Source organism: Hyla sarda, chromosome 13 (genome assembly GCF_029499605.1).
Source record: "Hyla sarda isolate aHylSar1 chromosome 13, aHylSar1.hap1, whole genome shotgun sequence".
Lineage (NCBI taxonomy): Eukaryota > Metazoa > Chordata > Amphibia > Anura > Hylidae > Hyla > Hyla sarda.
In genome coordinates this window covers 10,793,758-10,815,250 of record NC_079201.1, presented here as the reverse complement: position 1 = coordinate 10,815,250, position 21,493 = coordinate 10,793,758, and the positions used below count along the sequence as shown (strand labels likewise).

The following is a 21,493-nucleotide window of genomic DNA, read 5'->3' as shown; positions in this document are numbered from 1 at the left end:
TAAATGAATATTAGATAAAGGAAGGATGGTCTTAGTCTGCAAGAGCCATTCTGGTTGTAGTAGTGAGACACCTAAAAAAAATATATTTTCCAGTGGGGTACCCCTTTAAAGGGGTACTCGACTGGAAAACTTTTTTTTTTTTTAAATCAACTGGTGGCCGAAAGTTAAACAGATTTGTAAATTACTTCTATTAAAAAATCTTAATCCTTCCAGTACTTATCAGCTGCTGTATGCTCCACAGGAAGTTCTTTTCTTTTTGAATTTCTTTCCAGTCTGACCACAGTGCTCTCTGCCGACACCTCTGTCCATCTCAGGAACTGTCCTGAGCAGGAGAGGTTTGCTATGGGGATTTACTCCAACTCTGGACAGTTCCTGACATGGACAGAGGTGTCAGCAGAGAGCACTGTGGTCAGACAGAAAGGAAATTCAAAAAGAAAAGAACTTCCTATGGAGCATACAGCAGCTGATAAGTACTGGAAGGATTAAAATTTTTAATAGAAATAATTTACAAATCTGTTTAAAAGGGGTTATCCAGGAAAAAACTTTTTTTTTTATATATATATCTCAACTGGCTCCAGAAAGTTAAACAGATTTGTAAATGACTTATATTAAAAAAATCTTAATCCTTTCAGTACTTATGAGCTTCTGAATTTGAGTTGTTCTTTTCTGTCTAAGTGCTCTTTGATGACACCTGTCTCAGGAACCGCCCAGTTTAGAAGCAAATCCCCATAACAAACCTCTTCTAAACTGGGCAGTTCCCGAGACACGTGTCATCAGAGAGCACTTAGACAGAAAAGAACAACTCAACTTCAGAAGCTCATAAGTACTGAAAGGATTAAGATTTTTTAATAGAAGTAATTTACAAATCTGTTTAACTTTCTGGAGCCAGTTGATATATATAAAAAAGTTTTTTTCCTGGATAACCCCTTCAAAAAAAATAAAAAAATAAAAAAAAACAGTTTTGCAGGGGAGTACCCCTTTAATATATGTAAATACATTTGTATTATTCTTCGTATTATCTACGTTCTCCGGTGGCTCTGCTGATGGGGGTGTACTTAGAACCAGCGCACTTATAACTCTTTGCCCTTCGCCCACAAAACCCCCACAAAAACAAATGAGACCGGCAATTAGCTGTTTTGTGCTACTTGTATTAAAAAAAAAACAGGAACCATATTAATTAAGGTAATTTACTCTGCACAAAGCGCCCAATTAAAAGTCATTCTGAAAGCTGATATATAAATAATGCTACAAGTTTATTATGAAAGCCATTTGTATTCCACCCAATTCTTCCAGCAAAACAGAGAAGGAAAGGAAAAAAAAAAAAAATGATAAAGTGAATTATCTGAATAATTGCATAATTATCACCGTATAAAGGTAGGCTTATTGGATTAGTTGGGCTGCCATAAAGTAAAGCTCTACCTCTGGAACTACAGGAAAGAATTAATTAGGAAAAAATATTCATGGAGATGGCTTGTTATATAAGAGATCATAAAAAAAATTTCTTTACTGAATACCGTATTTTTCGCCGTATAAGACGCACTTTTTCTTCACCAAAACTGGGGGGGAAAAGTTGGTGCGTCTTATACGGCGAATACACATTAAAACCCAGTCCTATCGCGGCGGTCCCTGCGGCCATCAACGGCCGGGACCGGATCGCAGTGAGGCCCTGTATTAAAGGGGTATTCCAGGAAAAAACTTTATATATATATATATATATATATATATATATATATATATATATATATAAAATCAACTGGCTCCAGAAAGTGAAACAGATTTGTAAATTACTTTTATAAAAAAAATCTTAATCCTTTCAGTACTTATGAGCTTCTGAAGTTAAGGTTGTTCTTTTCTGTCTAAGTGCTCTCTGATGACCCATGTCTCGGGAAACACCCAGTTTAGAAGCAAATCCCCATAGCAAACCTCTTCTAAACTGTGCATTTTCCGGGACAGGTGTCATCAGAGAGGATTTAGACAGAAAAGAACAACCTTAACTTTAGAAGCTCATAAGTACTGAAAGGATTAAGATTTTTTTAATAGAAGTAATTTACAAATCTGTTTAACTTTCCGGAGCTAGTTGATATATATAAAAAAAGTTTTTTTTTCCTGGAATACCCCTTTAACCCTTTCAGTACTTATGAGCTTCTGAAGTTAAGGTTGTTCTTTTCTGTCTAAGTGCTCTCTGATGACACGTGTCTCGGGAAACGCCCAGTTTAGAAGCAAATCCCCATAGCAAACCTCTTCTAAACTGTGCATTTTCCAGGACAGGTGTCATCAGAGAGGATTTAGACAGAAAAGAACAACCTTAACTTTAGAAGCTCATAAGTGCTGAAAGGATTAAGATTTTTTAATAGACGTAATTTACAAACCTGTTTAACTTTCTGGAGCCAGTTGATATATATATATATATATATATATATATATATATATATATATATAAGTTTTTTCCTGGAATATCCCTTTAACCCTTCAGAAGCGGCGATCAAAGCTGACCGCCGCGTCTGAAGCGAAAATAACACTAACCCAGCTGTTTAGTCGGGCTGTTCGGGACCACCGCGGTGAAATCGCGGCATCCCGAACAGTTTACAGGACACCGGGAGAAACCTTACCTGCCTCCTTGGTGTCTGCTCCGTGCCGGGATCCCCTGCATGGCCGGGGCTCTCCTTCGTCGTCATCACGCACGCCGTCCCGTCATCCAATAGGAGCGGTGTGTGTAGCGGCATGCGTAGTGACGTGATGGCGGCGACGGAGAGAGAGGATACCGGGCAGCAGAGACGTTCCGGAGCAACGGGGACACCCCGGGGACGTGGTGACAGCGATGGAGGACGACATCCAGAGCAGTGGTGACGGTCCGGAGCGGCGGGGAAAGGGGAGTATTACCTCCTATACCAGTGGTCTTCAACCTGCGGACCTCCAGATATTGCAAGACTACAACTCCCAGCATGCCCGGACAGCCGTTGGCTGTCCGGGCATGCTGGGAGTTGTAGTTTTGCAACATCTGAAGGTCCGCAGGTTGAAGACCACTGTCCTATACTTTACATTGTATTTGGTTCAGAATCTTTATTTTCTTGATTTTTATCCTTTAAAATTGGAAGCGTCTTATATGCCGAAAAATACGGTATATAGAAACAAAAGGCCAAAAGGTCAAATTATTTTATACAGGTGGCTTATTTGGGAAATTTTTGTAATCAGCAAAATGCACCCAGGGATGTTAATTCTTTCCCTCTGGTCACCAAATCCAAGTTTTTTATGGCGTACAATATACTACAGGTCCTAAACATCGGAGTCAATATCTGCTGTCAGCTACTGGGATGTGCAGCAGAAGTACAAAAAATTCCTCCATCTCAGACATCACTCGTTGCTCATTGCCTATTGGTTAAAAAAAATAAAAAATACACCGATGCACTGGCGCTAAGGTATAAAGTATGCAGTTGGAACATTACCAACGCTGCAGCTAATTGTTGGTAAATGGAACCCTGATAGGCATCCCTGACGAAGCAAATCGATACATTTCTGAAACATGTCGGAGGTCTTTTGGTCAACATCCAAAGCTATAGTAACATAGTTCATAAGGTTGAAAAAAGACCAGAGTCCATCAAGTTCAACCTATAACCCTAATGAGTCCCTACTGAGATGATCCAGAGGAAGGCAAAAAACCCTCATACTAGAGGTAAAAATTCCTTCCCGAATCCATATATGGCATCAGAATAAATCCCTGGATCAATGTTCTGTCCTAATAAACCTAATATACATAACCAGCGATGTTATTATTCTCCAAAAATGCATCCAGACCCCTTTTATATTCTTTTACAGAGTTCCTCATGACCACCTCCTCTGGGAGAGAATTCCATAGTCTCACTGCTCTTACAGTAAAGAATCCCCATCTGTGCTGGTGTAGAAACCTTCTGTCCTCTAGATGTAGAGGATGCCCCCTTGTTATAGATACAGTCCTGGGTATAAATAGGTCATGGAGAGATCTCTGTACTGTCCCCTGATATATTTATACATAGTTATTAGGTCTCCCCTAATCCTTCTTTTTTCTAAACTAAATAACCCTAATTCTGATAATCTTTCTGGGTCCTGAAGTCCTCCCATTCCCCGTATTACTCTGGTTGCCCGTCTTTGAACCCTCTCCAGCTCCACTATATCTTTCTTGTACACTGGTGCCCAGTACTGTACACAGTATTCTATGTGTGGTCTGACCAGTACTGTACACAGTATTCTATGTGTGGTCTGACCAGTACTGTACACAGTATTCTATGTGTGGTCTGACCAGTACTGTACACAGTATTCTATGTGTGGTCTGACCAGTACTGTACACAGTATTCTATGTGTGGTCTGACCAGTACTGTACACAGTATTCTATGCGTGGTCTGACCAGTACTGTACACAGTATTCTATGCGTGGTCTGACCAGTACTGTACACAGTATTCTATGCGTGGTCTGACCAGTACTGTACACAGTATTCTATGCGTGGTCTGACCAGTACTGTACACAGTATTCTATGCGTGGTCTGACCAGTACTGTACACAGTATTCCATGCGTGGTCTGACCAGTACTGTACACAGTATTCCATGTGTGGTCTGACCAGTACTGTACACAGTATTCCATGTGTGGTCTGACCAGTACTGTACACAGTATTCCATGTGTGGTCTGACCAGTACTGTACACAGTATTCCATGTGTGGTCTGACCAGTACTGTACACAGTATTCCATGTGTGGTCTGACCAGTACTGTACACAGTATTCCATGTGTGGTCTGACCAGTACTGTACACAGTATTCCATGTGTGGTCTGACCAGTACTGTACACAGTATTCCATGTGTGGTTTGACCAGTACTGTACACAGTATTCCATGTGTGGTCTGACCAGTACTGTACACAGTATTCCATGTGTGGTCTGACCAGTACTGTACACAGTATTCCATGTGTGGTCTGACCAGTACTGTACACAGTATTCCATGTGTGGTCTGACCAATGCTGTACACAGTATTCCATGTGTGGTCTGACCAGTGCTGTACACAGTATTCCATGTGTGGTCTGACCAGTACTGTACACAGTATTCCATGTGTGGTCTGACCAGTACTGTACACAGTATTCCATGTGTGGTCTGACCAATACTGTACACAGTATAATCTGCAAAGATTGCTACTTTACTATTCATCCCCTCTACAAGGTCATTAATAAATATATTAAATAGAACAGGACCCAAGACTGACCCCTGTGGTCCCCAATAGTAACAGTCACCCAATCAGAATAAGTACCATTAATAACCACCCACTGTTTCCTATCACTGAGCCAGTTACTTACCCACTTACACTCATTCTCCCCCAGCCCAATCCTTCTCATTTTATGCACCAATCTTTTATGTGGCACCGTATCAAATGCTTTGGAAAAATCCAGATATACGACATCCAGCGATTGCCCCTGGTCCTGTCTGGAGCTCACCTCCTCATAAAAGCTGATCAGGTTAGTTTGACAGGACCGATCCCTCATAAAGCCATGCTGATATGGGGTCATACATTTATTTGTATCAATATACTCCAGAATTGCATCTCTTGGAAAACCCTCAAACAATTTACATACAACAGAGGTTAAACTAACAGGCCTATAATTCCTGGGGTCACCTTTTGACCACTTTTTTAAATATTGGCACCACATTTGCCATGTGCCAGTCCTGGGGAACAGTCCCTGTTACTATAGAGACCCTGAATATTAAAAATAGGGGTCTGTCTATTACATTACTTAATTCCTTTAGAACACGGGGTGAATGCCATCTGGACCTGGCGATTTGTTTATTTAGATTTTTTGTAGGAAGCACTGTACTTCTTCCTGGGTTAGACAGGTGACCTGTGCTTCTTTCGATAGGGGATACGATGTCTAGCAACGGAGCACCCCTAAAATGCCGGACATATGGGTTCGCACCATCAATAGTTTTTTCAAATGTTAATTACCCTTTAAGGGTGCGTTAACACGCTAGTAACTAGCAGTGGGTTTCCCGCTGCGGGAAACCAATTGCAGGTTATGCTACCATTCATTTGAATGGGTCCACGGACAGTCCGTAAATCTGACACACTTGCGGACAGTCCACGGACCCATTCAAATCAATGGTAGCGTAACTCGCAGCACATTTCCCTCAGTGAGAAACCCGCTGAATGCACTCTAAAGGGGTTCCCCTATCAGGACAGTTCTTTATGCTAAAGGGACTTTTTATGGTAACGTGACCTCATTGACAGTGTTTCCATGTTTAATGGGGTACTTTACTGCCCCAGCGTTCGGGAAAGTTTGTTTAGAATGTTGGGTGCGGGCTGCTGGAGATGTGATGTCATGGCCACGCCCCTCGTGATGTCACACCCCGCCCCCTCAATGCCAGTCTAAGGGAGGCGGTGAGGCGGCTGGGGAGCTGCTAAGACAGCACCAAGCTGACAATGAGAAGACTACACAACTTCCTGTCAGGAGAGATGGTGGAGCCAGGGAGCTGCTGAGACATCACCACAATGACAATAAAAAGGACTACATAACTTCCCATTAGGAGAGTGGAAGAGCCATGGAGCAGCTGAGACAACACCACACTGACAATGAAGGGACCACACAACTTCCTGTCAGGGGTAATTCAAGCAAAAACAAGCTGAAGCCAGTACAAATTCTGATAACACTACAGTAGTAAATTATGTATATTGGGGCAACAGTTTGATTTAGAGTGTACCCGTCAGATCCAACAAAAAAACTTATTTTTTTAATATATCACTCAGTACCTAATCCTGACCATGTACATGTAATTTTTATGTGTCTAGCTCCTTTATTTATTTATTTTAATTTAGGTCACTAGTCTGAATTCCTCTCAAAGGGAGGGGGCGTGGCCTCACTGTGCAGGTCTCCGCCCCCTCCCTCAGTATGCTGTCTGCTCATATCTCCCCCAGCATTAGCAAAACTACAACTCCCAGCTTGTCCTCACTGACAGTAGCGGGACATAAGATGACAGTGGGAGGATTTTTCCCTGCGCTCACAGCTGTCAATCAAGAAAGTGTGTCCATGACATAGGTGATGACTCATGGATACAGCAGGACTGGTATGTGTCCAAGCAGGCAGGGGGGGCAGTTGTTTGACTGGCTTTTTCAGTATGTGATACTGAAAATTTACTAATGAAAGCAATTGCAAAACCTATTGGTTATACATGCTTTACAACATATCATAAGTTTTTGTATCTGACAGTGCCCCTTTAAATACAATTTTAAGATACTGGAATGCCCCTTTAAATATTGATTAATTGTAATAATATACATACAAATGTAATATACATAAAAAATATAAGTCCCCACAACACAGATATATAGTATATCCGTGTTCCCCAACCAGTGTGCCTCCAGCTGTTGCGAAACTACAACTCCCAGCATGCCCGGACAGCCAACGGCTGTCCGGGCATGCTGGGAGTTGTAGTTTTGCAACAGCAGGAGGCGCAATGATTGTGAAACACTGTAGTATCATATTGTTTCACGTCTCTTTCCTCCTAGGACATTAGAATACCTTGTTTCCTTCGAAAGCGCCACATTCAGAGCAGCTTTCCCCGTACTCAATAATTTGCCCGTAATGGCCGTCATTTCCTTCTATAAAAAACTGATACAATTTTCCACAATGCATTTTCTTTCGCTAAACCAGGGCTTGTTTCTGCGGCTGTTTTTTTTCCCCCCCAATGCGGTCACAAGTTCACGTCCGCAGAATCATTTACGGCTAATAAGCCTTTCTTCGCTCGCTGAAATGGACTGTCAGCTTCCCTGATATATTCTGGTTTGGTTTTTTTTCCCGATCACTAGAACGAACAGACTGGGTATGCCAATTTTAATTATATTGTACAAGCGGATTCATGATAGAGCCCCGCATTAAATATGACATTTACACACAGCCCAGGAATATATGTTGTTGCAGTAGAATTTGTGCTGGCTAAATAAATTAAGGTGCAGGGCAACAGATGGTTCCGGCATATCTAATCTATTAGGGAACGGCCGTAGAACACATTTAAAGGGGTACTCCACTGGAAAACATTGTTTTTAAATCAACTGGTGCCAGAAAGTTAAACAGATTTGTAAATGACTTCTATTTAAAAATCTTAATCCTTCCAGTACTTATCAGCTGCTGCATGCTCCAGAGAAAGTTGCACAGTTCTTTCCATTCTGGCCACAGTGCTCTCAGCTGTCCGTGCCAGGAACTGTCCAAATCCCCATAGAAAACTTCTCCTGTTCTGGACAGTTCCTGACATGGACAGAGGCGTCAGCAGATAGCACTGTGGTCAGACTGAAAAGAGCTACACAACATGCTCTGGAGCATACAGCAGCTGATAAGTACTGGAAGGATTAAGATTTTTTAATAGAAGTAATTTACAAATCTGTTTAACTTTTTGGCACCCCCCCCCCCCCCCCCCCCCCACCGTCTCAAATCGCTGGGAAGGGGGGCCTCGCTCCTGGTCAGTCCCCCAGTCCAATGTATTGTGAGCCGGGGCAGGGACACTGCCGCTGTAAGAGCATGCCTCTGACATCACTGACATGTCCCTGCCCCGGCCGCACAGCTCCGAGCAGGAGGCAGAATCCGCTGCAGCCTGCCGTCCGTGCCTACTAAGGTGAGAAAGGTGCGGCAGGAAGCTTTACAATAATAGACATGTCAATTTGGGGGGGGGGAAGGGAGAAAAGCTGGGTGGATGATACGGGGAGGGGAGAAAAGTTGGGTGGATGACAGTGGGGGGGGGGGGGGAAGTAGGGTGGATGATAGTGGGGGGGGGAAGCAGGGTGGATGACAGGGGGAAGGGGAGAAAGGTAGTGTGAATGACAGGGGGAGGGGGGGAGAAAAGTTGGGTAGAGGACAGGGGGAGGGGAGAAAATTTGGGTGGATTACAGTGGGGGGGAGTAGGGTGGATGACAGGGGAGAAAGGTAGTGTGAATGACAGGGGGAGGGGGGAGAAAAGTTGGGTAGATGACAGAGGGGAGAAAAGATGGGTGGATGACAGGGGGAGGGGGATAAAAGTTGGGTGGATGACAGGGGGAGGGGGGAAAAGTTGGGTGGATGACAGGGGGGAGGGGGGAGAAAAGTTAGGTGGATGACCTCTGCACACAGATCAATGTGGTTCTATGGAATCACATTGATCTGTATGAGGAATCTGCTGATTCCTCCTAAAAGTCCCCTAAGGAGACTAAAAAAGTGTAAAAAAAAAAAACAGTTAAATAAAAAGTAAAAAAAAAAAACATACCCATTAACCCCTTCAATAATAAAAGTTTGAATCACCCCCCTTTTCCCAAATTCCATATAAAAAATATGTAAACATAATAAAAATAAACATATGTGGTATCGTTGCATGCGTAAATGTTAGAACTATAAAAATATATTGTTAATTAAACCACACGGTCAATGGCGTAGACATAAAAAAAATTCCAAAGTCCAAAATTGCGTATTTTTGGTCACTTTGTATACCCTATAAAATTTTATAAAAGTGACAAAAGTCCCATCAAAACAAAAATGGTACCAATAAAAACTTCAGATCACGGCGCAAAAAATTAGCCCTAATTCCGCCCGTATATGGAAAATTAAAAAAGTTATAGGGGTCAGAAAATGACAATTTTACACATGCTAATTTTGGTGCAAGTAGTTATGATTTTTTTAAGTAGTAAAATAAAATAAAACCTACATAAATTAGGTATCCTTGTAACCGTATAGAACTACAGAATAAAGATATGGTGTCATTTCTACCGAAAAGTGCACTGCGTCGAATAGCCCCCAAAAGTTACAAAATGGCGTGTTTTTCCCCCCAGCTTTGCTCCACAAATATTTTTAGGGATAGAGGATAAGATTTCTAGGGGCGGAGTACCCCATGGCATGATTATGGACCTATGGATTTGCATTGGAGTTTTGCATCGTTTTAGCATTTCTATTTTTCTACACTTTTTTTTTTTATATGACCGAATACATTTTGGGGATTTTGGGGATCTATTTTCTCCCCAACAGTATGTAAACATGCATTGATAATTTTCGTACTTGAGACAACTATATATAATATAGATCCGTTTCTTAATTTCTATAAGAAGGATACAATATGGCATCCCTAACTCACACTGAGAATGCGATACTGAAACGCGTCTATGAACAGTACAGGCCGTAAACCTGTCAATGATGTTATTTTATTCCGTTACAACGATAATTTGAAAGCATTTAGGAGCTTTACTTTATGTTATATTGCATGTTATTTTAATCAAGATCGGTTGAGACAGAATAGGGAACATTTTGAACAGAAGAACACCATCTTCTCTCATAAATACATTCGGTTTATCACTTATTTTCTTCTTAAAACTTCAAAAATGTAACTTTGGCTGAATTGTATTGGAATCCCATTTTTTAAGTAAAACATTAAGGTAGGGACGACTTATCAAAATAATTTTTTTTTTAGTGGTTTCTAATTTCCTTAAAAAGGGGTATTCCAGGATTTATTTATTTGACTATGCTACAGGGGCTGTAAAGTTAGTGTAGTTCATAATATAGTGTCTGTACCTGTGTTTGATGGTGGTCGGGCAATTCTTATGTGATCTTTGTCCCGATGTTTATTTTTAAGAGCATACAAAATTAGTGTTGTCTCAGGTTTTCCCAGGTTGCAGTGCGGCCCGAGACATTACATCACTAGTCAGCTGTTGAAAGGAGCCTGTCTGATTCCATGGGTGGAGCAACCGCTGGGTGGGAGATCATTCTGCAGGGAATTGTAGTTTTGCAACAGTTGGAGGCACCCTGGTTAGAAAACACTGGTCTATTGTTCACAGTGTACAGCACCCGGTATTCCCAGGAGGTAGTCTACCGGCCACACCACCCTGGGTATGCCAGATCTCATCTGATCTCGGAAGCCAAGCAGGGTCGGGCTCGGACAGTACTGGGATGGTTGACCTCTTGGGAATACCGGGTGCTGTAGACAGTGTCTATTGTTCACAGCAGGCATGAAAGGTAGCTCATCTGTGCTTCAATGGATGGGGTGGCTGATGTGTGGGAGTGAGAAAAGTGACCTCACAATTACAAACAAGGAATCCTGGGACTTGTAGTTGGAGGGAGGGAACGCCAACATTAAATAGCCATTTCACAAAAAGAAATCAGCAGTGTTATAATGGACTCAGAACACAGCTATTTAGTCCCAAGACTAGCACAGATCCTTCTTAACCTCTTAAGGATGCAGGGTGTACCTGTACGCCCTGCGCCCGGTCCCAGTATATAACGCGGGGTCACGCCGTATAGAAGTAATTTATAAACCTGTTTAACTTTCTGCCCCCAATTGATTTTTTAATTTTTTTTTCCAGTGGAGTACCCCTTTAAGCATATCCCTTACTGTCTGGTAGGTAAGTACTAAAATCACCTTATGGGGGAGAACCCCTTTAAGGACATGAACCACTCTCAGGTTTTTGTTTTTTTTATGCCATAGAACCTGATTATGATTGATTCCTATTACAGCCATTCTCCAAACAGTGATGTTCTTCCATTAGACATGGTCAACTAGATCTAGTATTTGTCCCATCTTTCATATTGACGGCACTCCATAAATCGCATTCCTAATGAGTGTTTTGCTGATACTGTTGCCTGCACTTACCAAGTGACAGTAACATAACTGAGTAAATTGATCTTCTAATTAAGTTATTGATTGCCTTTTGACTTCTTTAATCTGCCGCTTTCAATTGGCCAGATTAATGTTGTATTTGGAGCGCATGTGATGTTCTTTCCGTGTTCTCCGCAGAAAATTACACTGAAAAGCCTCTCCATTAGGACACTCAGGCTAATTTTATATTTCATCGATATCAATGTGGAGCTTTAAAAAGATGATAGACAAAGTAGTGCTTAAAGGGGTAAGATGGGGATAAGATGATAGGATAGGGGATAAGATGCCTGATCGCGGGGGTCCCGCCACTGGGGACCTCCGTGATCTTCCAAGCCACATCCTGTTAGAATCAGCCCCGTGGGGACGGAGCATAGTGAGGTCACAGCTCCGCCCCTGTGTGATGTCACGCTCTGCCCCCTCAATGCAAGCCTATGGAGGGGGCGTGACAGCTGTCACGCCACCTCCATAGGCTTGCATTGAGGGGGCGGAGCGTGACGTCACACGGGAGCGGAGCCGTGACCTCACTATGCTCCGTTCCCTGTGATTGCTAGTAATCAGACCCGGAGCGAGCACGCTAAAGCATGTTAAAGATGTTAAAGATGCATGTTAAAGATGCTGCTCGATCTGGAGGCAGCAGAGGAAAGGATTATTGGCCCCCTGCTGATTTTGAACATTTGCCCGCTGACGAGAAATGATCAGTGATGATTTTAATGATCAGTTTATGATTTTACTAGTGGGTTTATTCACATTATCATTCAGATGTTCATTGGCAAACTACAGACTGGCCTGTACATGAGCTTTCTTGAGCAGGAGGACCTTGCGGACACTGCAAGATTTCAGTTCTTTACATAGTGTGTTACCAATAGTTTTCTTGGTGACTATAGTCCCAGCTGCCTTGAGATCATTGACAAGATCCCCCCGTGTAGTTCTGGGCTGATTCCTCACCGTTCTCACGATCTGTGAAACTCCACGAGGTGGGATCTTACTGAGGAGGTTGTAAATGATCGCACCGACTGTTGTAAACTTCCTACCGATCTGATTGGCCATGGTCTTGTAGCCTATTCCAGTCTAAAATCTTACCCCTGACATCCTTGGATGGCTCTTTGGTCTTGGCCATAGTGGGGAGTGTGGAAAATGATTAAATGATTCTGTGGACAGGTGTCCTTTATACAGGTAAGATCGGCACTACACGGTCCTTCTAACACACCTGGTCCACTCATTAACTCCAAGCCACAGAATCTTCCACGCTATACATTCAGAACACTGTGGTGCTCAATTGTGCAAAGAAAACTGTTCCTTATCTTGTCTTTTATACAGGTATGAGCTGAGATTAGGAGCACTCTCTTAAAGGGAGTGCTCAGAATCTCAGCTTTTTACCTGCTTAAAAATAGTCCCAGAGTGAAGAAATGCAAAAGACACGCATGGTCTTTGAAAAGGCATACGCCTTTGTTATTATTTAAGGACATCGTTTTTATACAGGTAACAAGCTTAGATTAGGAGCACCCCCTTTAAGAGAGTGCTCCTAATCTCAGCTCTGGCACCTGGAAGCCAGAGATTTTGCTGATTGATAGGGGGATCAAATACTTATTTCACCCAGTAAAATGCAAATCAATTCATAACTCATGTGAAATGCATTCTAGATCTTTTTTGTTGTTATTTGGTCTCAAATTTACCCATCTGGGTGGAAGAGATTTACTGAAGTAATGCTATCCAAACAGCAGCATAGCCACACCCCCTGGAGACCATGTGAACTAAGACATATCGTCTCTGACCACATGGAATGCTGGGAAAGGTAAGACACAACAGTAAAATATAAAGACTTTCCCTACAGCACTTCCGGGTCGTGTGCATGAAAAGGGACAACATGGCGCATGGAGGTAATAAAAGCAAATTACACAGTATTATAACTTAATACAATGGCTCAAAGGCTGAAGAAGAAAAAAAATTCTGGAATATCCCTTCCACATTTTTATGGTGATATCACACTGTGTAACATGTGTGTATATATATATATATATTTCTTAATAAAGGAGGATATCATGTGTAATAATAATTAATTAATAATAAATACATTTTTATATAAATAATATGTAAATAAAATTATGTTATTGTTAATGTCTCTTTGCCTTCCACTTAAAGGAGTACTGCAGTCTTAGATACTTATCCCCTATTTGCAGGATATGGGAAAAATTTCGTCGGATCGCAAGGGGGTCCTACCGCTGGAACCCCCAGCGACCTCCCGTACGTGGTCAACTCTTCAAGGCTAATGCGCGCGTCGTCGACTTCACTGAGGTTGATGACATGCCCCCTCCATACAGCATCATATGGCATCATGCTGTGGCTCACGTGGCAGTGCCAGCCCCCATACAGGAGATCATGGGGGGTCCCAGCGTTCGCACCCCCCTCCCCCCCCCACCGGGACACTTATCCGCTATTTTGCAGATCTCCTTTAAAGGGGTACTCCACTGCCCCAGTGTCCGAAACATCTTCTTCCGAACCCTGGGCGCAAGCTGCGAGGGTCATGACATCATGGCCACGCCCCTCACAATGTCATGGTCACGCCCCTGAATGCAAGTCTATGCTTGGACTTGGACTTGCTTTGAGGGGGCGTGGCGTGATGTCACGACCCCCGCAGCCTGCACCCAGCGTTCGTAACAAAATGTTCCGAACACTGGGGCAATGGAGTACTTTTTTCTTTGTGTTTTGGGACCGCATCCTCCATCGCCAGTAAATACATCCCGTACTACTTCCTTATACAAAGTCTAATTTTATATAATTACTTAGGGGAAAAATGTGGCAGGAAGTTTAATTATTTCCCAGCTGAAATCCCCGCGGAGTCATCTGCATGCGCGCCGGTTGGTGTACTCCACCTCTGCCATAAATCCTTCTTCAATTTTCGCAAAACACACAAAAATGCATTTTATAGGATCTTCCCCAGATATGGCCATTACACACTTTATAGAATCCGCGCTGCCGCTGCTCTCTCTCTCCCTCTCTCCCTCTCTCTCCTCTCTCTCTCTCTCTATCTCTACCTTGACAAGCGCGATGCAAAGTTTCATAAAAATAAATGTACTTAAACTCCGAAGCTGTAGTGCTCGCCTGTTAAATCAAGAGAAACTTCACATTGAGTAATAGCTCACGGGAAACTTTGCAATGTTAGGTAAATATTGTAGTTTAAGCCAAATCTTTCGGCAAGGCTGTGAAGGTTGTCCGCGCCATTTGTCGGCTCGTATGGCTCTCTTAAGTGCTCCCAACCTCTGTTTGCTTACTATAGGCTTGCTGTAATTGAAGTCATCCATCTGCTTTAGGGTTATTCTTTTTAAGGTGCCGTACACTGTTTTTCTAAAGTATATTATGGAAGTATCATTATGCCCTTGAATTTACTTTCAGGGTATATATACACATCCAGGATAAAGTGCTGTTGTTTCATGCCATAGGAAAAAAAAAATGACAGAATAAAACTATTCCTCATAACGTGCAATGCTTTTAAAGAGGGACACAGAAAAAGGGTGTTAAAGGGGTACTCCGCCCCTAGACATCTTATCCCCTATCCAAAGGACAGGGGATAAAATGTCTGATTGCGGGGGTCTGATCGGGCACCCCGACGGGCACCACAGTGTTTTGAACATTATATTCAGAATGCTGGGTTCGGGCAGATGACGTCACACCACGCCCCATCGTGCAGTCATGCCACGCCCCCTCCATTCAGGTCTATGGAAGTGGGCGTGGCATAAGTCACAAATCTCTAACATTTTGGCACCAGTTGATTTAAAAGAATTGTTTTCTACCGGAGTACCCCCCTTTAAATCTAGTGACTGCTGTAATAAATATGACTGATAAGGAGTCAGGAGCAGCCAGAGAAGGAGAAAATGGAGCTGACTGCCCCCCCCCCCACCACAAACCAATAGCACAAATATTCCCCCCCCCCATACAGTAAACCATACATGGAATCACTTACAGTTACGTTGGGTGAATCACAGGTGACGTCTTCTCTGATTGAAGTAATTCTCTTTTCTTTTTCTTCTCCATCGGGACCAGACCGTCATGATGATTTCTTTCAGCCACAACTCGCCTGTACAGCACCTGCCACACAAACATTTTAAGCTACACACCTTACCAGCACCTCGAGTGCATCAAACAGTAATAACTCCCCCATCCACCCCGCGTGGGATTACCAGCCCCCTGTAGGCCCCGACAAAAGTGAGTTACCACCACAGTCCACAGAGCCTGCTGTTCTACTCCTCTTTGGCAGGCAGGGGGAGGGATGTTGCTGTTGGCCAACATCAATGCACGGTGTCTTCTAGCAGACATGCCTGTACGTGGCACATCTGCTCCCAGCAGCCACTGCTCAATAACCCCTTAAGGACCCGGGCTTTTTCCGTTTTTTCATTTTCAATTTTTCCTCCTTAACTTTAAAAAATCATAACTCTTAAAAATTTTCACCAAAAATTCTATATGATGGCTTATTTTTTGCGTCACTAATTCTACTTTGTAATGACATCAGTCATTTTACCCAAAAATCTACGGTGAAACAGGAAAAAAAATCAATGTGCGACAAAATTGATGAAAAAACACTATTTTGTAAGTTTTGGGGGCTTCCGTTTCTACGTAGTACATTTTTCGGCAAGAATGATACCTTATCTTTATTCTGTAGGTCCATGCGGTTAAAATGATACCCTACGTGTATAGGTTTGAATTTGTCGGACTTCAGAAAAAAATCATAACTAAATGCAGGAAAATTTATACGTTTAAAATGGTCATCTTCTGACCCCTATAACTTTTTTATTTTTCTGTGTTCAGGGCGCTTTGAGGGCTCATTTTTTTCGTGCGGTGATCTGAAGTTTTTAGCGGTACCAATTTTGTTCTGATCAGACTTTTTGATCACTTTTTATTCACTTTTTTGTGGTATAAAAAGTGATCAAAAATGCGCTATTTTGGAATTTGGAATTTTTTTGCGCATACGCCATTGAACGAGCGGTTTAAAAAGTGGTATATTTTATAATTCGGACATTTCCGCACGTGGCGATACCACATATGTTTATTTTTATTTACACTGGTTTTTTTTTATTCTTGGAAATGCCGGGTGATTCAAACTTTTATTAGGGGAAGGGATAATTGAAAGGGTTAATGATTTTTTTTACACTTTTCTTATGCAGTATTATAGCTCCTATAGGGGGGGCTATAACATTGCATGTACTGATCTTTTACACTGATTGATCCATCTCCATAACAATCAGTGTTTTCGGCGATTGAATGCTCATGCCTGGATCTCAGGCTTGAAGCATTCATTCGGCGATCGGACTGCAGGAAGGAAGGTAAGAAGACCTCCTCCTGTGCTACAGCTGTTCGGGATGCTGCGATTATACCGCGGCGATCCCGAACAGCTCCCTGAGCTAACCGGCAACTTTCACTTTCGTTTTTAGCCGCGCGGCTCAGCTTTGAGCGCGCGGCTAAAGGGTTAATAACGCGCGGCACAGCGATCAGTGCCGCGCGCTATTAGAGGCGGGTCCCGGCTTCACTATGACGCCGGGCCCGCCGCGATATGATGCGGGGTCACCGTGTGACCCCGCGTTATATCGCAGGACCGGGACTCATGACGTACGCATACGTCCTGGGTCCTTAAGAGGTTAAGGACACAGCCCTTTTGGGCCTTAAAGGGGTACTTCACCCCTAGAGACCCCCGCCGGTGGGGACACCAGCAATCTTGGCTGTGGCACGGAGCAAACTTCACTCCGTGCCGTATGACTGGCGATACCGGGCGGAGACTGTTGACGTTATGGTCACGTCCGCTTGTGATGTCACGGCCATGTCTCCTTAATGTAAGTCTATGGGAGGGGGCGTGCCGTCATGCCCCCTCCCATAGACTTGCATTGAGGGGACGTGTCCATGATGTCACAAGTGGAGCGCAGCCGTGACGTCACGAGCCTCTGGCACTGAAACTAATGCTCTAAACGAACACTGAGTGCAGCAGGGAGATCGCGGGGGTCCCCAGCTGCGGGACCCCCTTGATCAGACATGTTATCTGCTATCCTTTGGACAGGGGATAAGATGTGTAGGTGCGGAGTACACCTTTAAGGACAAAGCCAGTTTCATTTTTGTTTTTTCCTCCTCGCCTTCTAAAATCCATAACTTTTTTATTCTTACACCCACAGACCCATCTAAGGGCTTGTTTTTTGCGTGACCAATTGTCCTTTGTAATGACACCTTTGATTTTACATAAAAACGTGGGGCACAACCAAAAAATATTATTTTGTGGGGAAGTTGAGGGTTTCCTTTGTACTTAGTGCACTTTACGGTAGAAATTACATGTTCTTTTTATTCTGTGGGACAATATGTGACTATTTATGTTTATGCCATTCATAGTATGGGATAATTTACATTAGGACATTTGGGGAATAGGGGGGATTAACATCTTTATTGGGGGAAGGGCTTTAAAAAACAATTTTAGATTAGATTAGATTGCAGATACTGATCAGTGTTATGCATAAGCATAGCACTGATCAGTATTATCGGTGATCTACTGCTCTGGTCTGCTGGAAGGAAGACAAGAGAAAAAGACCCCAGGAGAGCAGCGGAGGCTGAGGTGACACACTGTAACAAACCTCCTCCCCACGTAATCTCCTTACTACTGGGGTGACACACTGTAACAATCCTCCTCCCCATGTAATCACCTTACTACTGGGGTGACACACTGTAACAAACCTCCTCCTCATGTTATCTCCTTACTACTGGGGTGATATACTGTAACAATCCTCCTCCTCATGTAATCTCCTTACTACTGGGGTGATACACTGTAACAATCCTCCTCCTCATGTAATCTCCTTACTACTGGGGTGACACACTGTAACAAACCTCCTCCTCATGTAATCTCCTTACTACTGGGGTGACACACTGTAACAACCCCCCTCCTCATGTAATCTCCTCACTACTGGGGTGGCACACTGTAGCAAACCTCCTCCTCATGTAATCTCCTTACTACTGGGGTGACACACTGTAACAAACCTCCTCCTCATGTAATCTCCTTACTACTGGGGTGATACACTGTAACAAACCTCCTTCTCATGTAATCTCCTTACTACTGGGGTGACACACTGTAACAAACCTCCTCCTCATGTAATCTCCTTACTACTGGGGTGACACACTGTAACAAACCCCTTCCTCATGTAATCTCCTTACTACTGGGGTGATACACTGTAACAAACCTCCTCCTCATGTAATCTCCTTACTACTGGGGTGAAACACTGTAACAAACCTCCTCCTCATGTAATCCCCTTACTACTGAGGTGACACACTGTAACAAACCTCCTCCTCATGTAATCTCCTTACTACTGGGGTGACACACTGTAACAAACCTCCTCCTCATGTAATCTCCTTACTACTGGGGTGACACACTGTAACAAACCTCTTCATGTAATCTCCTTACTACTCGGGTGACACACTGTAACAAACCTCCTTCTCATGTAATCCCCTTACTACTGAGGTGACACACTGTAACAAACCTCCTCCTCATGTAATCTCCTTACTACTGGGGTGACACACTGTAACAAACCTCCTCCACATGTAATCTCCTTACTACTGGGGTGACACACTGTAACAAACCTCCTCCTCATGTAATCTCCTTACTACTCGGGTGACACACTGTAACAAACCTCCTCCTCATGTAATCTCCTTACTTCTGGGGTGACACACTGTAACAAACCTCCTCCACATGTAATCTCCTTACTACTGGGGTGACACACTGTGACAAACCTCCTCCTCATGCAATCTCCTTACTACTGGGGTCACACACTGTGACAAACCCCCTCCTCATGTAATCTCCTTACTACTGGGGTGACACACTGTAACAAACCTCCTCCTCATGTAATCTCCTTACTACTGGGGTGACACACTGTAACAAACCTCCTCCTCATGTAATCTCCTTACTACTGGGGTGACACACTGTAACAAACCTCCTCCTCATGTAATCTCCTTACTACTGGGGTGACACACTGTAACAATCCTCCTCATGTAATCTCCTTACTACTGGCGTGACACACTGTAACAATCCTCCGCATGTAATCTCCTTACTACTGGGGTGACACACTGTAACAATCCCCCTCCTCATGTAATCTCCTTACTACTGGGGTGACACACTGTAACAAACCTCCTCCTCATGTAATCTCCTTACTACTGGGGTGACACACTGTAACAAACCTCCGACACCGAGGCGTAGAGATCTCCACACACAGCAGAGTGAACAGGAATCATGTGACCTCCATGGCATCATCACAGGTCCTGTAGCCTTGATCTCTCCTGTCCTGTACACCTGAGCTCCGCCCCCAACATGTTATTGGTCACTGGATGGTGACATCATCACAGGTCCTACACCTGCAGCATCTAGAAGGCCAGTTCAGGGGAGAAGGTGGAGGTAAGTGTATCTATCTATTATATATGACATTACCACATGTGACTGGATATTAGTATATTACCACATGTGACTGGATATTAGTACATTACCACATGTGACTGGATATTAGTACATTACCACATGTGACTGGATATTAGTACATTACCACATGTGACTGGATATTAGTGTATTACCACATGTGACTGGATATTAGTACGTTACCACATGTGACTGGATATTAGTGTATTACCACATGTGACTGGATATTAGTACATTACCACATGTGACTGGACATTAGTATATTACCACATGTGACTGGATATTAGTGTATTACCACATGTGACTGGATATTAGTACATTACCACATGTGACTGGATATTAGTACATTACCACATGTGACTGGATATTAGTGTATTACCACATGTGACTGGATATTAGTACATTACCACATGTGACTGGATATTAGTACATTACCACATGTGACTGGATATTAGTATATTACCACATGTGACTGGATATTAGTACATTACCACATGTGACTGGATATTAGTACATTACCACATGTGACTGGATATTAGTATATTACCACATGTGACTGGATATTAGTGTATTACCACATGTGACTGGATATTAGTACATTACCACATGTGACTGGATATTAGTATATTACCACATGTGACTGGATATTAGTATATTACCACATGTGACTGGATATTAGTACATTACCACATGTGACTGGATATTAGTATATTACCACATGTGACTGGATATTAGTGTATTACCACATGTGACTGGATATTAGTACATTACCACATGTGACTGGATATTAGTATATTACCACATGTGACTGGATATTAGTACATTACCACATGTGACTGGATATTAGTACATTACCACATGTGACTGGATATTAGTACATTACCACATGTGACTGGATATTAGTATATTACCACATGTGACTGGATATTAGTATATTACCACATGTGACTGGATATTAGTACATTACCACATGTGACTGGATATTAGTACATTACCACATGTGACTGGATATTAGTATATTACCACATGTGACTGGATATTAGTATATTACCACATGTGACTGGATATTAGTACATTACCACATGTGACTGGATATTAGTATATTACCACATGTGACTGGATATTAGTATATTACCACATGTGACTGGATATTAGTGTATTACCACATGTGACTGGATATTAGTATATTACCACATGTGACTGGATATTAGTGTATTACCACATGTGACTGGATATTAGTACATTACCACATGTGACTGGATATTAGTATATTACCACATGTGACTGGATATTAGTACATTACCACATGTGACTGGATATTAGTACATTACCACATGTGACTGGATATTAGTATATTACCACATGTGACTGGATATTAGTGTATTACCACATGTGACTGGATATTAGTACATTACCACATGTGACTGGATATTAGTATATTACCACATGTGACTGGATATTA

The 21,493-nt window shown here is 42.7% G+C and overlaps 2 long non-coding RNA genes and 1 pseudogene across 2 annotated transcripts in view; 2 read left to right on the top strand and 1 right to left on the bottom strand.

Moving 5' to 3' along the window:
- Window positions 1–19,854, bottom strand: part of LOC130297554 (uncharacterized) — a 145,123-nt gene extending 125,269 nt beyond the window's left edge. Inside the window, exons 1-2 of the long non-coding RNA XR_008849582.1 lie at window positions 19,800–19,854; window positions 15,565–15,689 (exon numbers count right to left, since the gene is read on the bottom strand). This is a non-coding gene — a long non-coding RNA (uncharacterized LOC130297554). The remainder of the gene's footprint in view (window positions 1–15,564; window positions 15,690–19,799) is intronic.
- On the top strand, window positions 10,818–10,937 carry LOC130297805 (5S ribosomal RNA; annotated as a pseudogene).
- Window positions 19,855–19,970: 116 nt separating the features above from the next.
- LOC130297553 (uncharacterized) overlaps window positions 19,971–21,493 on the top strand; it is an 83,888-nt gene continuing 82,365 nt past the window's right edge. The window contains exon 1 of the long non-coding RNA XR_008849581.1: window positions 19,971–20,013. This is a non-coding gene — a long non-coding RNA (uncharacterized LOC130297553). The remainder of the gene's footprint in view (window positions 20,014–21,493) is intronic.